Source organism: Pinus tabuliformis, chromosome Q, assembly GCF_031772625.1.
Source record: "Pinus tabuliformis cultivar Carrire ecotype Pingquan chromosome Q, CPIR1, whole genome shotgun sequence".
Classification (NCBI taxonomy): Eukaryota; Viridiplantae; Streptophyta; class Pinopsida; order Pinales; family Pinaceae; genus Pinus; species Pinus tabuliformis.
This window is the reverse complement of record NC_142296.1, coordinates 1,165,593,706-1,165,609,128: the sequence shown is the minus strand read 5'-3', so window position 1 is coordinate 1,165,609,128 and position 15,423 is coordinate 1,165,593,706.

Genomic DNA, 15,423 nt, shown 5'->3' with positions numbered 1-15,423 from the left:
TAATTTGATAACTCTCTTGAACTCCTTATTCAATTTTAGGTAGGTCACTTACAAAAGTTCTGCTTGTAATTCCTTTTCTTTGAATAAATTAATGGTTCAAAAGAAATGAATTCTCCTTTAGAACTAATAAGTTAAATACATTGATAAAGGCATCCAATATTTATACCTCGAAAACTTGGCTGGTTTTCTACATAAGCCAAATAAATACAACCTCACTTACAATGACCAATCATTAGCTCCTTCTCTACAGTTAAACTTTGTACACAATTTTGAAAAAAGGGAGATTTATATATGCCAAAAATAAGTTTGTTGAAGTCACTACCTTGTATTGAGATGAGGAATATGTCGACATTTTCCTTTTTTCATTGACACTCGTGTTTGGATGGAAATGACCAATGTTTGGTGACATATATGGCATTAATCTTAATATTGCATATCGGTCTTGAATTCAACATGAACATATATCACACATTTTTGGAATGGATTCGACCTTCTACCACCTGATTATTAAATCTATCTACTTTATGCATTGAAACTACACCACTTGTAAGAATATACTCCTCTAATTGGTTTGAACATTTGCGTTGTTTCTTATCTCAATGCAGGGATTGTGTATACAAGTTTATGAAGTATTACAAACACAATTTCATTGCTTCCATTGGCTTGTTCTTGGCTACATAACATGTAGTGAGAATTGGTCAAAAGAGAAAACAAGGTCCTACACACATCAATTGCCACATGATTTTTAGCTCTGAAATATGATATTCCTCCACTGAGTTGGTGGTAACTATGAAAAGTATGCTTAAATGCATCGTCAACCACACATGAGATAGATTGTTGCAGGCTAGCCATACTGTTAATCATACATTGATTTTTCTGGAACATGGTTAGGCACATTTTTTGTTGTTGTTGGTTCATTGTATTAATATGGTACTAACTACGTCCATAAACAACATCTACCTACTATTTTGAGGAATTAAGGTAGATAATCACATTGCATAGTCAAACACGTCATAACATGAGATTCGAACTTGGGTGGAGAGGAAGACAACAATTTTCCCCACCACATGACCTAAACCTACTTGACTAATCATAGTTCTATTTGTTGGCAAGGTATCTCCATACTATGACCACATGACATTGTGTCATAGTGAAAATTGGGACATCATTGTTCTTTCAATCATTAAAATGTCATTTGCAAATAAAAAAAAAATATGGTTGTTGAACTGAGCTCTCGTTAGGGAGCTAGAGGGAAGGTCATTGCAGAATCCACATCCAAAGAGCATGTTGGTGAAATCGTAAGGAGAAGTGGTGTATATTGTGTTGGTTCTTTGTCAGATACATTTGAGGCAAAGAAGTCCATTTCAACCCCTCAATATAGCCTTCGACAATATTTGTTACTTTTTCGACGTAAGAAGAGGGAAATAAGATTTGGGAGAATGTTGCAAGAGACTAGAGATACAACTCTAGTTAAAATAGATCTTGAAACGAAAAATTCATGCCATGTTACCCATGCTACAAATACTATTTTTTTTAGTCTAAGACCTTTTGGCAACACAAATTTGATTTTGGCATGAGTTAAGCAACCCATTTGGGAACTCGAGTTCTAATTCCTTTGGAGCACCTCCAGCATTGGGCCAACCAATGTCGATAACACCAATTCACTGAAAGCATCTATGATGTGACTGCCCTTGGTTTGAGTTTCCAACTACAAACAAACCAAATCAAATCGAAAACATGGTCCAAATTGTGAAGTTAATATATGCAAGGAAATTGGAGCCATGAATTCACAAATTTAGAAAATCGTAACAACCCCTAACGCAATGCAACTCGATCTTACAAACACCAACCAATACAACAAGTATAACTACACATTAGTTTATTTGAAGAATACCCAACTTTTAGGTATCAAGCCAAAAAAAACATAATATAAATACAATGAATGGGAAAACCCAAAATGAAGAGTCAAGTCGGTGACACAACCATCAACGTAGACCAACATGCTAGATATTTGTTAATTCCAAGAATGGTTCTTGTGGAAATGTGATTATGCTCTAGATCTGCGAAAGGAGGAATGGACCAAATCCCCAATTCTAGAATGGGGCTATTCCACAGGTCCTTTAACATGTGGTGTTCAATCATTTAACAACACCTTCACCTTTATTCACACTCGGATTTGACTAATAACCAATTCTTTCATGAACACGATGGTCTCTAGCCATCCTCAGAGCCTCAAGTATGCACCACTACTTGATGTATAGGTGAATCAACTTTTATTACATATACTTTGCATCACATTTTGTTGAAAAAGCACATTGAAGCAATTGTTGTATTAGGTTGAGATTGACATATCTATGTTGTAGTAGATCTAGAATTTCTAATGTGGAGAACACAAATGTTGGGCATTAGGAGATCATGTTGTAGGTTAAATCCATTGGGCGTAGTACTCATGAATGGATGGTTGTTTCTATTTTATATGTTGAAAAAACACATGGATACAAAGAAAATAGTCAACACACATCACTTTATTTAAATTCCTTATATGGCTAGAGATCACTGTCATGCAATGTTGCATTGTTAGTGCAAATCAGATCTGCATGACAAGATTCATATTTGATTTATTAAGATTATTTAGATAACAAAATGAACAATAATCTTCAGAAAACAATAATTCCCCCCTGCAAAAGCAAATTTCTAAAGAATGCAAAAGGTTAAATGTCATTCTATTACAGGTAATGGGCAGAGAAATTATGCTATCTAGAGCTCCCATGGAAAAATTTCGCCAAAGTTGTATTTTCTTACACTTGGATGGATGTTTGCATTAAGCTGGAGGGTTGACTTATCTGGAATTCATAGGAGAAGAAAGGAGTGCATGCTTCTATGAATACAAGTGTTTCGGGCTAGGGAGTAATACACCTGGGCGAATGAAGCGGACGAGGAAACTAAAAGATAATGAGATCAATCAATACGTGAACTAGAGTTTCATTGACCTAGATGCAAAAAAATCCTAGTTGACAAAGAATATCTCAATGAAAATACTAGTACCTATATCTGGAAAAACATGAACAAGAAACTTCATTAGTGAATCTTCAATAACTTCCATAGAGCACTACCATAGATTTACCAAGCCCCTTAGGACTCAAGGGAATTTGATGAACCTCACTTCGATTTAGAACAAATATTTCACCTTGAAGACTTCTTCATTAGCCATGGCTTCAATACCATGTTAAGAACTGGCAAGAGTAAGGCAAGGCATGTGAGTGGCAGAAAAGTCCTTAAGCCCTTATATTTCACTGTATTGATCCTAGGATGTGAATTTACAATACATCGATTGACCTTCTAGATGTTTTAGATATAAATCTAGATCTATCTAACAACTCATCAATGAATCATGACAACACCTCATCAAGATAAGGATTACAATTCATAATAATTGTCTTCTTAGACTGTAACACCCTCCTCCCACATCTACCCAAGCAACTGGTCAGCCAGGGTAAACATGCGATGAGAGGCCACTATGATAAGATTCAACCTCCTTGGTGACTTTAAGGAAATGGAATCTACGGAACATCACACACAGTCATCCAACATCATCCACATAACCTTCAGAAGACAAGTCAGCCACTCAAACTACTTGTCCCTGGGTCCTACTGCTGTTTGAGAAAACTTAGGGCAGGGTAACACTCCCTAGACATTGCCTAGGCGAGTTAGTTTCAACACTAACGCTCCCTAGAAACTACCTAGGTGCTTTATAACGCTTCCCAAACACTGCCCAAGCGAGTTAGTCTCAGCACTAATGTTAGCATTTTGGGATTTGAGCCACCTTTTTCAGCCTAGAGCCCGGGACACTACCCAGAATGGAATGATCACTTAGAATTGGTAAGGATACAAGGAAATAATGATGTAAAAGAAATAATATGAACAAGGTCATTGATCGATCTGACTTCCGGAGCACCTCTACCTAATGGGCTGATATATCACCACTCCATTCTAGAAAATGAAGAAATCAAGCGGAAAATCTAGGAGTTGTTGTAAAAAGGGCAGATCCAACCAAGTTCCTTGCCTTGTGTTAGCTCGATTGTACTTGTACAAAAGAAGGATGGGAACTGGAGGGTCTACATTGATTATTGAGCACTAAACAAAATCACTATCAGGAACAGGTATCCAATCCCACAGATTGATGAGCTTTTGGACCAACTCAAGGGGGCCAAGTATTTTAGCAAGATCAATCTGAAGTCTGGCTATCACTAAGTTCTAATAGAGCCCATAGATGTAGGGAAGACCACCTTCAAAACCAAGGAAGACCTTTTTGAATGGTTGGTTATTCCCTTCGGGTTGAAAAATTTCCTTTCTACTTTTATGAGGCTAATGGATGATATCTTGTGGCCCTTCACCAATTCATTCATGGTTGTTTATTTGGACGACATCCTCATCTTCAACAATAGTTTGGATGAACAATTGCAACACATTCGACAGGTCCTTCAAACCCTTCGGTAACACAAACTGTGTGCCAAATTGGAGAAATGCACCTTTGGAATGAGCCAGGTCCAATATATGGGTTACATCATAGATGAGCTTGGCATGCATGTGGATCCACCTAAGATCCAAGTGATTCGGGATTGGCCAACCCCGACCACTCTAACAAAGCTTCGCAGCTTTTTGGACCTTGAAAATTTTTATCGGAGGTTCGTTATGGGATTCTCCCATATCACTTGGCCTTTGAGTCAGATTACTGAGGGCAAGGTGAAAGCAAAGTTTTCCTTGTTCGAGTCCCAATAAAAGGCGTTCATTGAGTTAAAGCACCAACTCTACTCTGCATCGATACTCACACTTCCTGACCTGCAATAACCATTTGAAATTGAGACAGATGCCTCTGACTATGCTACTAGTGCAGTCCTCACCCAACACGGGCATTCAATGGCATATCATAGTGAGACACTTTCTGATATAATTCAGAAGTACCCCACCTATGATAAAGAGATTTATTCCATCGTGCAGGCTTGTCGGCAATGGAAGCATTACATTCTGGGGAAGGAGGCGGTCATCCACACTGATCACCGACTTCTTCAGTTTATACAGACATAAGGGAAGTTGCAGAATGATTGTCGTTAGAAGTGGTCTACATATATGCAACAACTCTACTTGAACATCAAATACAAAAAGGGCAGCACCAATCGTGTTGCAGACTGCCTCAGCCGACTCCTAGTTGCAACACTGACTACTGTTCTCAACTCTTGTGGCCACAAGACCTCTAGATGGTCACAACTATACAAGAATGATCCAGATTTCGCCTCCACGTACAAGATGCTAGTAGATGGAAATCAAGTTCCTGATTTCCACCTCGAGGATGCATTATTATGCTACTTGGGCCACCTTTGTGTTCCTTTAAGTGAGCATTCCAAGTTGATTTGGAAGGCAAACTATAGTCGGGTCACAAGACACTTCGGTGTGGAGAAAACTGTGGTTGTACTACAAAAGTACTTTTATTGCCCAAAACTCTGACTGGATGTTGGGAAATATATCAGATTCTGCACTGCCTGCACCATTGCCAAGCCAAGCATCAAGAAGCAAGCCCTGTACACTCCTCTGCCTATTCCCAGCCAACTGTTGGAATCCATCTCCATGGACTATATGTCTGGCCTCTCCTCTACCAATCATGGTAATGACTGTGTATTTGCAGTAGTCGACATATTTTCTAAGATGGCTATATTGGTGGCCTGTAAGAAGAGTATCACAGCAGAGGACACTGCCAAACTCTTCTTTGAACGAGTGTGGGTACATTTTGGGATCTCACAGACCATTATATCAGATCGGGATAACAGGTTCCTAAGCACATTCTGGTCAAGCCTCTGAACACTATTTGACACCAAGCTCATCAAGTCGACTACCTTCCATCCCTAGAATGAGGCTAAATAGAGGTTGTCAGTAGGATGATAGTGCACATACTCAGCATGTACAACTCCAAGCATCCATGAACCTAGAATGAGAGTCTCCCCTATGTGAAACAAAGTTATAACAAATCTCTCCATAGCTCGATTGGTTGCAACCCCTTTCAAGTGGGTCTAGGATTTCAACCATTGTGTTCAATTGATGTTACTAGGCATCATGTGACTACACAGACAAAATCCACACATGTATTGTCTAAGTTTGATAAAGCGACCAGATTTATTGAATGCACCCAACACATTCGCCAGCGGGTTCATGACATATTGGAGAGGTCAAACTCCAAGTTCAAGCAACGACATGATCAACATCAGGTGCCACACAAGTTTTAGGTGGGCGACAAAGTTTGGTTGCATTTGCAGAAAGAATGCCTTACCGGAGCCCATCGGAAGCTTAAACCACTCCAATATGGTCCCTAGACCATTACCAAGGTTGTGGGAGACAATTCTTTTGAGCTCACATTCCCCCATTCCTTGGCCTGCACCCAATGTTCTTCAATGTGGACTGCCTTCGATCATTCGTCCAACCATTACTAGACACATCAAACATTGCAGAAAAACTCACACTAACAAAGTTAAACCTAGACTGCCATGAGCAGGCCACAACTGATCGAATTATAAACACACAGATGAAGAACACTCGTCAGCAGAAGATCCAACTATATCGGGTTGTCAAAGTTAGCCAACTCCTGCACCAAGGCAAGTGGCTTTCCAAGGACCAAGTTCAACAGAAGTTTCCCCATCTCATGGAGGCACTCAACACAATGGGGACCATTGCTTCCTAAGGGTTGAGGACTGATCCAGGTGGATGGTGGTGGCCACCCGCCTATTCCACTTGGACCCCTACCGTTGTCTCTTTCAGTTTCCTTAATTGTAAGACAATTTACTATTTTTGGCAGTTTTTCGGGTGTTGAACTTCCGGAGCCGTTTTGAGGCCCCAAACCACATTTTTTTGCGAAAAGCTGGGGCAAACATGAGACAATGATTGATGTTTTCCATTCAAAAGTTGTAGTCCTCGAATAAATATTTCTAACGAGGTATTGTGTGCATCAAACAAAGATCGTATGCCAGAGTTACGACCCGGAAAGTTGATGTACCAATTTACCCAAACGGGGCCCATAGTTTTGGCGCTTCATCCCCTAGGGTTAGGTTTTTAGGTGTTTAGGGTTTTCCATTGTTTCTCAATAATAAATAGGCCTTTGAGCCTCCTTGTAACACAATTCAGAGGCATGTAGCCGCCACATCTCTTCTTAGAGATAAGCCACCATCGCTTGAGTTATTTTATTTCCATTATGTTTGTAAGCATATTTCAGTATTTGATATTAATGAAATGAAATATTATTTCTACTGCATCTCTGTATTTATGGTTATGTCTGTAATTTGTAGCGTTCCTATTTAAGTTCGAATCATATGTAGTACATCCTTGGGTTGAGAAATTTATTTTATATTCATCATACCTTTAGGTTTCAAGTGTTTTTTCATAACTTTGTTATCCTTATTAGATTTGAAGAATTTAAATTATCTTTATTTGAGCTAAATTATTTAAGAACCTTGATTATGACCAGGAGCATTGGGCTCTATTCTTGGTGAGATGAATTTCCCAAATCTTCTATTCCTTCAGTGTACCTTTACACCTTTAGGTGCAATTGCTAATTATTATATGTTGGTGTGGCATGCTTTCTTTTCTTTGTTTTGTAGTTCTCTTTTCTTTGTGTGTGAAATGACTTTAAACCTAGTTAATAACAAACCATCTAATAGTAAGAAAACTTCACATATTAATAAATATGTATCAAAATTTTTACCCTATTTATAACTATTGTATGCTAAGTGAGAAGACTTATAAATCCCACAAATAAACAATAAAGAAAAATAAAAATAAATAATGAAGATTAAAAATTATTTGCAAAAAAATAATAATGAAGAGATTAGAGATATATAAAAAAGCACATAGAGAAAGAGAGAAGAGATGCATATAGATAAAATGGTTACATAAATAACATTATAGATAAAATAGTTATATAAATATAATGGTTACATGGGAAGGGAAAGAGACTAGATCAATAAATTATCAAAAATGATACCCATTATAAATAATAGAGTTATTGCAAATAAATAAATAAAAAGTTTATAGTATATTGGTATAAAAAACAAATAAGTTATAATATGTTTAAAAAAAACGTCTCCGAAATTTTTGTGAAGGAAAATTAAAATGTTTAAAATTTATTTTAAATTGAATATTCTTATTTATGAGTGTAAAATTATGCTTATTAACAAATGTGATTAGGATAACTAATATGATATTCATTAAAAAATTTATTTTGATTCTTAGCTCTTTTTGAGGTGTGAGGAGCTACAAAAACTTGTTAAATATGTAAGCATTTGATTTGTTGTAACTAATGCAACTATTTATTCACTAAAGTTTTGAAATGGGAAGTTGTTATAGAATAGGTAGGTCTAGAAATATTTTTCATGTCTAATCGAGATGGTCCTCCTCAAAAGATCATTTTGACAATGTGGCTCATTTATGAGATCCCATACAAAGATTGTATGGGTCATCTTTGTAGGCTACTCTACTAATTGCATTCACTCCGATTCATATAATCAATATGGAAATGTAGAGTTGATTAATGTTTTGTGCATATGTATGCACAATTAGATATATGTATATACATAATGAAATAATTGTAGCATATAATTAAACAAAGACAAATATTTATATAGTCTATTACCTTAACATGTTCTTTTAGCAGCCTTTACAGTGGGATTGGTGAAGAAACCATTGTTACAAAATATATTTTTATGTATCACTTTTTGAACCCATTTCACATGTTGGGCCTTTCATCCAAAATTCACATAGTTGTTTGCCATGCTAACTATAATTTTGATGACACATGTGTTGCTCTTAGAGATCACAAAGTTTGGGCCCTTCACTAAAAATCAAAGCAACCAAAACAATTAAAAATTGAGGGAAACAAATAATGGCAGTAGATCTAAACACCCTAAAAAAAAACTTAAGAATTAATGGGTAAAACATTTGATGGTTGATGTGCCTTAAAGTCCATGTACATCGCTGAAAGCCTTGCTCGTCATATACACCAAGAGAAGTATGCAATGCCTTGTACTGGCCAATTTTGAAGGCTTAAGTCTTAGCTATTTTCAGCCCATGAGTTGTAGCTTGTTAAAAAACATAGGTGTCATTTTTTTCTATGTGATTGATCTATTGCTAAAGACATTAACAAAAAATGTTTGAATCCATTAACAAACAAATGGTTCCCATTGATAGAAGATTGGGTGTCATCTATCTTCACAAACCCACTTCCTCCTTCTATAGTCTGCTAAAGAAAACTAAGAAAGAATACAAAGATAAGAACCCATGTACTCATTTGTGTACCACAACCCAATTGATTAAAAACTCACGAAACTCTCGAAAATAATACATAATCATATATTTACAAGTAGATCATAGTTAAGAAGGCTCATTGCAATAAGAATAAGGATTTAAAGCACGAAACAAGGTTTTTCCAGCCCATGAAACAATAAGAGATATATGTTTCGGGTAAAACCCAAGCAAATCTCCTACATTTCCACTTCTCTAGTGGCATTAACACTAATAGCCACCACATTATAGATTATTACACTAGTTAAATCGTCATATAAACCATGCCATCATTAAACACTTGTTAAATACAATCTATAAGATACCGTCATTCTAGAAAAAAACCATAACAAACCATTGCAAAACCAAATAATTGATACAATGTGGGGAAGATTAATAAAAATATTGATTTGCATTGCAAAACCAAATAATTGATACAATGTGGGGAAGATTAATAAAAATATTGATTTGATGTTATATGTTCTCATAGAAATATGAGAAGTTTTATGTTTGATAATTCAATTTAGCTTAAGAGTTTTAAGAAAAACATTCTCTTTTTTTTGAATACTACCTAAGCACCCATGAGGGATTTGAACCAGTGACCTATTGCAAGAAGTGCCTTAACAGTACACCCATTCACCATCAATCCAAAGCCCCGTGGGCATTCACTTTTTTAATGTTGATATTATATATATATATATATATATATATATATATATATATATAAATTATTATTATTTAATATTATTAAAGTGTTTGTATAAAGCATTTAAATTTTAACTATCAATTTTATTAATATACACCAATCTTAACGAAGTGTCATCTTAATATTCTCTTGTTAAATTAGAAACATTTATGCTATGGAAATAATAATTTTTAATAAAGTGTATTATTATTATTGTATTAGTAAATTGTCCTCTTAATATTCTCTTGTTAAATTAGAAACATTTATACTATGTCAATAATATTTTTAATAAAATATATTATTATTATTGTATTAGTAAATTGTAAATTTGAGTAAAGTGGATTTTTAATTATTTTTAAAATAGATTTATTTCTCAAATTAGAGAATACAAAATAATGATTAGAGTGAAACAACTCACCATCATATAACTAGTTTTGCAATAGATGCAAGGATGAAGGTAAGTAACTAAAATTAAAATAAGAAAAGATTAAAGAAGAAGGAAATTATTATTATATTAATTAAAATATTTTTATTGACATTTTTTAAGTTTTAATTTATTTTAGGAGAGTATTGATTTTATATTTTTAACCATATTAAATTTATATATGTAAAAATAATAATAATATCAAATTGAAAAGAAAAGAAAAGAAAAAAATAAAAATAAAAATTAACTTACCAAAATTGAACTAAGAATAAATTAAAAATAAATTGAAACCTTTAGTGAAGCCAATAAAAATGACGAAATTCCCACTAGGCTCTAAACCACCATTGATATGCTTACACTGTACTTGAAATGTACTCCAATACAATATAATACATTTACAAAATCACATTAAATAGTAAAAAAAAATATTATCAAATAATAGATGAAGCTAGTCCTTGGTTGTGAGGCGGTTAATTTGCAAATATGGTGATGACAATGTTCCCCGAAATAGGATTGCAATAATCCAAAGAACCCATAAAGGCAAACCCTACCTCCAACTCAATTGATGAGCAGAGGGAAGAATATAAGCTAAGAGATAAACATAACAATGAAGATAAGTCCTTAGGAGGGAGTTGATTACAATGTGGTTTTGAGCAACTTAAATGTTAAAGGGAAAGAGGAATACAAATTTAGGAAAAAATTGCTAGAGTTTTTGTAAGATCTTAAGAAACAAAAGTGAAATCTAAATTAACTAAAATAAAAATATATTGATAAAAGCAAAGCCACAAGGCTGTAGGAAAAAAAAAGTTTTAAGGAAAAGTTAGAGTGCTCAAGTACTTATTCGTGAGCCCAATTGAGCCAAATTGATAGAACCATAGGTCTCAAGTAGATCTATAAGCTTTAAGATAAAAATATGCTACTTGATTCATAGGGATAGATGCTTATCTTTTAGATAACTAATTCATGATACATCAAGAGAGGAATTAAAAGGAGGATTTTTTTTTACTTCCAATCATATATTAAGAGAGGAGCTAAAAGAGGAATTCATTTTTTACCTTGTTAATTCTTATTGTGCCATAATATTTGGTTTTGATGATGAATAACGCTAGTTGGTTCGAAAAATGTCGACTAAAAATTTCTCTTATGTAATATCTACCGAAAAACTTAATTCAATGATAAAGGTATTTAAAGACTTCAAATAGAATATGTTTAATCAATTAAAATGTACTAAATCAAATACAAATATCAAAATTCATCTAAAGTATAAAAAAATGTTCAACTAAAATACCGACCAAAAAATAAATATCACAAAAAAAAATCTTATCTAAATATGAATAGCACACCTTCATTATCTAAATTTAAGGAAAATCCCTAACAAAAAAAATGACCAACACCATTACTACGTTTAAAGATGAAGGAACCTTTCATAGTCATCCATATACTACATAAACAACCTAGCAAACAATAAAATTGAAAAATATGATCTCGATTTTTAACATTAAAAACTTTAGACCATTGTAATCGGTGTATTTATAAGTCTGATCTTCATTTCTAACATGTAAAAACTTTTGCCAACTTGCGATAGAAGTTTATAAGTCTGATCTTCATTTCTAACATGTAAAAACTTTTGCCAACTTACGATAGAAGTTTATAAATTGATATAGTAAATGAGAATATACGATTTTTTAACCAAATTGAAGTTTATAAATTAAATTAATGTAATAAGTAATAATGTATTTATAAAATAATAATAATTTTTTTTCTAAATTTTTTTGTAAATTTATTTAATTTAAAACAGGAATATGTTAGAAGCATTTTATAACATAAACTTCTTATTTTATAAGTTAAAGAAAAAATGAAAGAAAAAAATGGAAATTTGGAAATTAAATGTGATAATAATTACTTAAGTTCTTTTTCTTGCCTTTCTTTTTCCACCCTCCAAACAATTGGAATCATTTCCAACTGACATCCAATTGTCTTAGGTGAAGATTTTTTTTTTTTTTTTATAAATCTAGACTTTCAAAAGCATCTGCTCTCTTTATACATGTGCCTCATTTTCCTAATTTAAAAATCTTAACAACTTATCTTTGGAAATTTACAAATTAATGTTGTAAGTGAACAAGCATTTATGAAAACTTAGACTCACTTAAAATAAAAGTTTATATATTAATGTTATAGGGTGTATTTATAAAAGATAATGAAAATGAATTTATAAAAAAGTTAGGTTGTAATAGGTGAAGATACATTTATAAATTAATGTAATAATTTCATACACATTTGTAATAAGATAATAAATAAGTAAAATTTAGGGAAAACATGTAGTTTAAAGAATCTATAGAGTAGTTCAAAAAATAATGTAAATTTTAATGATAAAATATGACAATTTTTTTGAAAATTAGAGTTACAACTGTCAAACTTCAGGATTTTGGGTGCCCCAGGGGTTTTTGATGGTGCTAAATCGATTTCCACCATAAAAAAATCATTTCAAATGCTCCAACATCTTGATTTTTAAAAAATTATCCGACAAATATTTTAGAAACTTGAGTTTAAATTGTTTAATATACATAATTCGAGTGCCCCACGGTTTTTCAGGGTGTTGAATCTATTTATGCATTCAAAAACGTATTTTAAACAACAAAAAATCTTGAAATTGTATTGCCAAATTTTGGTGAATTTTATGAAGACAGAAACGGATTTGAGAATTTTAAATAAATCGATATGCATTTACAAATTAAACCCGCTCCTCAGATTCTGAAAAGACGAAAAAAAGGCCCGCTTTGATCATTTCTTTCATCGAAAGTTTAGGGAGGCCATGATATTGATAGAAATCCTTGGACTTTGAATATGGATGATGGATGAAAGATCAGTGATCATTTTTTTTTTTTTTTTTTTTGTAAGCTACGGTAGGACCCATTCTATTACTCGATAGAAATAAAAACTTTACAGCATATCAGAAAAGTGAAGAGAACCCGCCCACATGGGGAAACCGGGTGATAAACCACCTATAGTTTCTAGTGGCTGCCCAAAAATAAAAGGCCCACAGTCTCAAAATTTTAGCCAAAATTACAAGACAGTCCTTAGATTTTCTAATACTATTCATCTGTAATACGCAAGTATCAGCCTCTACCTTTCCCAAAAAACTACAGTTAAAAAGACTATGAAGATTTTCCAGCATAGCTTAGCTCAGGCGGTATCCAGGTCCGGTTTCTGACGCGAGCCTCCAGCATCAGCTCCTTGCATGCTCTTCAGCAGTTGATGCAGGACCTCCATCTTCTCCTCCTGACGCTCCATAGCCACTCGAATGAAACTCAGCTCCCTGCGAAGGTCCGGGTCACCCTTGGCCAACTCCACCATCTCTTGAGCCACCTGTTCAAGCGCCTTCGCCAGGAGACCTTTCATCACCCAGTAAATGTGCAATGACTGTTTGAAAAGCGTCATTCGCCCCCTAGTATGGCCGGGGTCGTGAAGCAAGGATGCCCATTCTTCCATCTCGTCAGCAGACTGGTTCTGGAGGGATTCGTCCTCCATAAACTGCATCACTCTACGGACCGCGGGATCAGACTCCTTCAGGAACGCCCTTTCCGCCCGTTTGAGTCTGTAATTCACCGTCAGCCGAGTCTTTTTCTCCGGATTCGGCTTCCGCCCCATCCTCTCACTTTCCCCCTGGACCCTCTTCCGCGGGCCCAAACCTCTTTTCCTACTTCCCTCAGTTTCCTGGACAGGGGTGGTAGCACTGTTCCTCAACCCCGGGCGCCGCCCCTTCTTCCCGCTTGTCTCACAGAACCCCTCGCACTGCTGGTGCTGGCCCTCAGCAGCCATCCTTTTCATCGGGACCGACCACCCTCCTTCTCCGCCTAGGGGAATTTCCTCCTCCGACTCATCTTCGACTTCCCAAATTTCAGTCGAAGGGCTGTCCTGGGCAATTCCTTTCCCCTTCTGATTCTGCACCTCTGTCGCCATCCTTTGGTATTCTTCGGCCTCCTTAGTCCGCTGCCTGGTCTCCATATTAACCTGTCTCACTTTACTGGGCAGTCCCCGGTACTCTGCACTCTCGGACTCAGCCAGATAACTCACCAGCGTCTTACTCACTCCTCTCCTAATTTGGATACAAACAAGAATCCGAGCCTCTTCCCCGATCTTAATATAAGTGGAGATGTTTACCTCCTGATCCCGTTTATCACCGGCGATCGAATGCCGCCAGTTAACAGCACGGTTGACATCATTAATGGTAGTTATATCATGATTTATGTTTGCGATCGAGGCTTCTGACAGCCCACCACTCTCTCCACTACAAATGCAAAGGTTAATGATCGCACTTTGGGCAAAAACGAGTGCCATTACCTTCTCATACTGCCACAGTACACTTCTGCACTCAACCATAATTACACTAAGCTTCGTCGTTTGATCTTTGATCAAACCTTGGGATCTCCACTTCTTTTGTTCATGCCAGCTCATTGATCCGTCAAGGTGCTTATGTGGCTTGGTCATAATCCGCTTTGATGATCCCGGCTAACTCTTTCCACTCGCTTCGGCCACACACAGCCCTCCATTGTTGGTCCAACCTGTTACCCCGCCCTCTGCTGCCCCAATTGGCCAGGTAATCAGCTGCCTGGTTACCTGCCCTGCGGACATGATTTACTACCTTATACTCCAGCTTTTTTAAGAGAACTTCAATGTCCTGAACAATCCCCGCAGTACGCCAACTGCTGGTGGCTTTTTCCCAGCTCTTACCATTATTTAATTTCTTTACCATGTCCACGGCAATCTGAGAATCACCTGTGATCTCCAGGTTAGAGTAACCATTTCTAACTGCAATCGTTAGACCTTGATGGAGGGCCCAAAATTCAGCTTCATTGTTGGTCATCTCCCCTCCGCCTTCTGCATATATCCATCTGACCTGTTTATTACTGTCTCTGAATATGCCTCCGAAGCCTGCCTCCCCTGGGTTTCCTTTCGAAGCCCCATCGAAATTTAATTTGACGAAGGCATCCCTGGG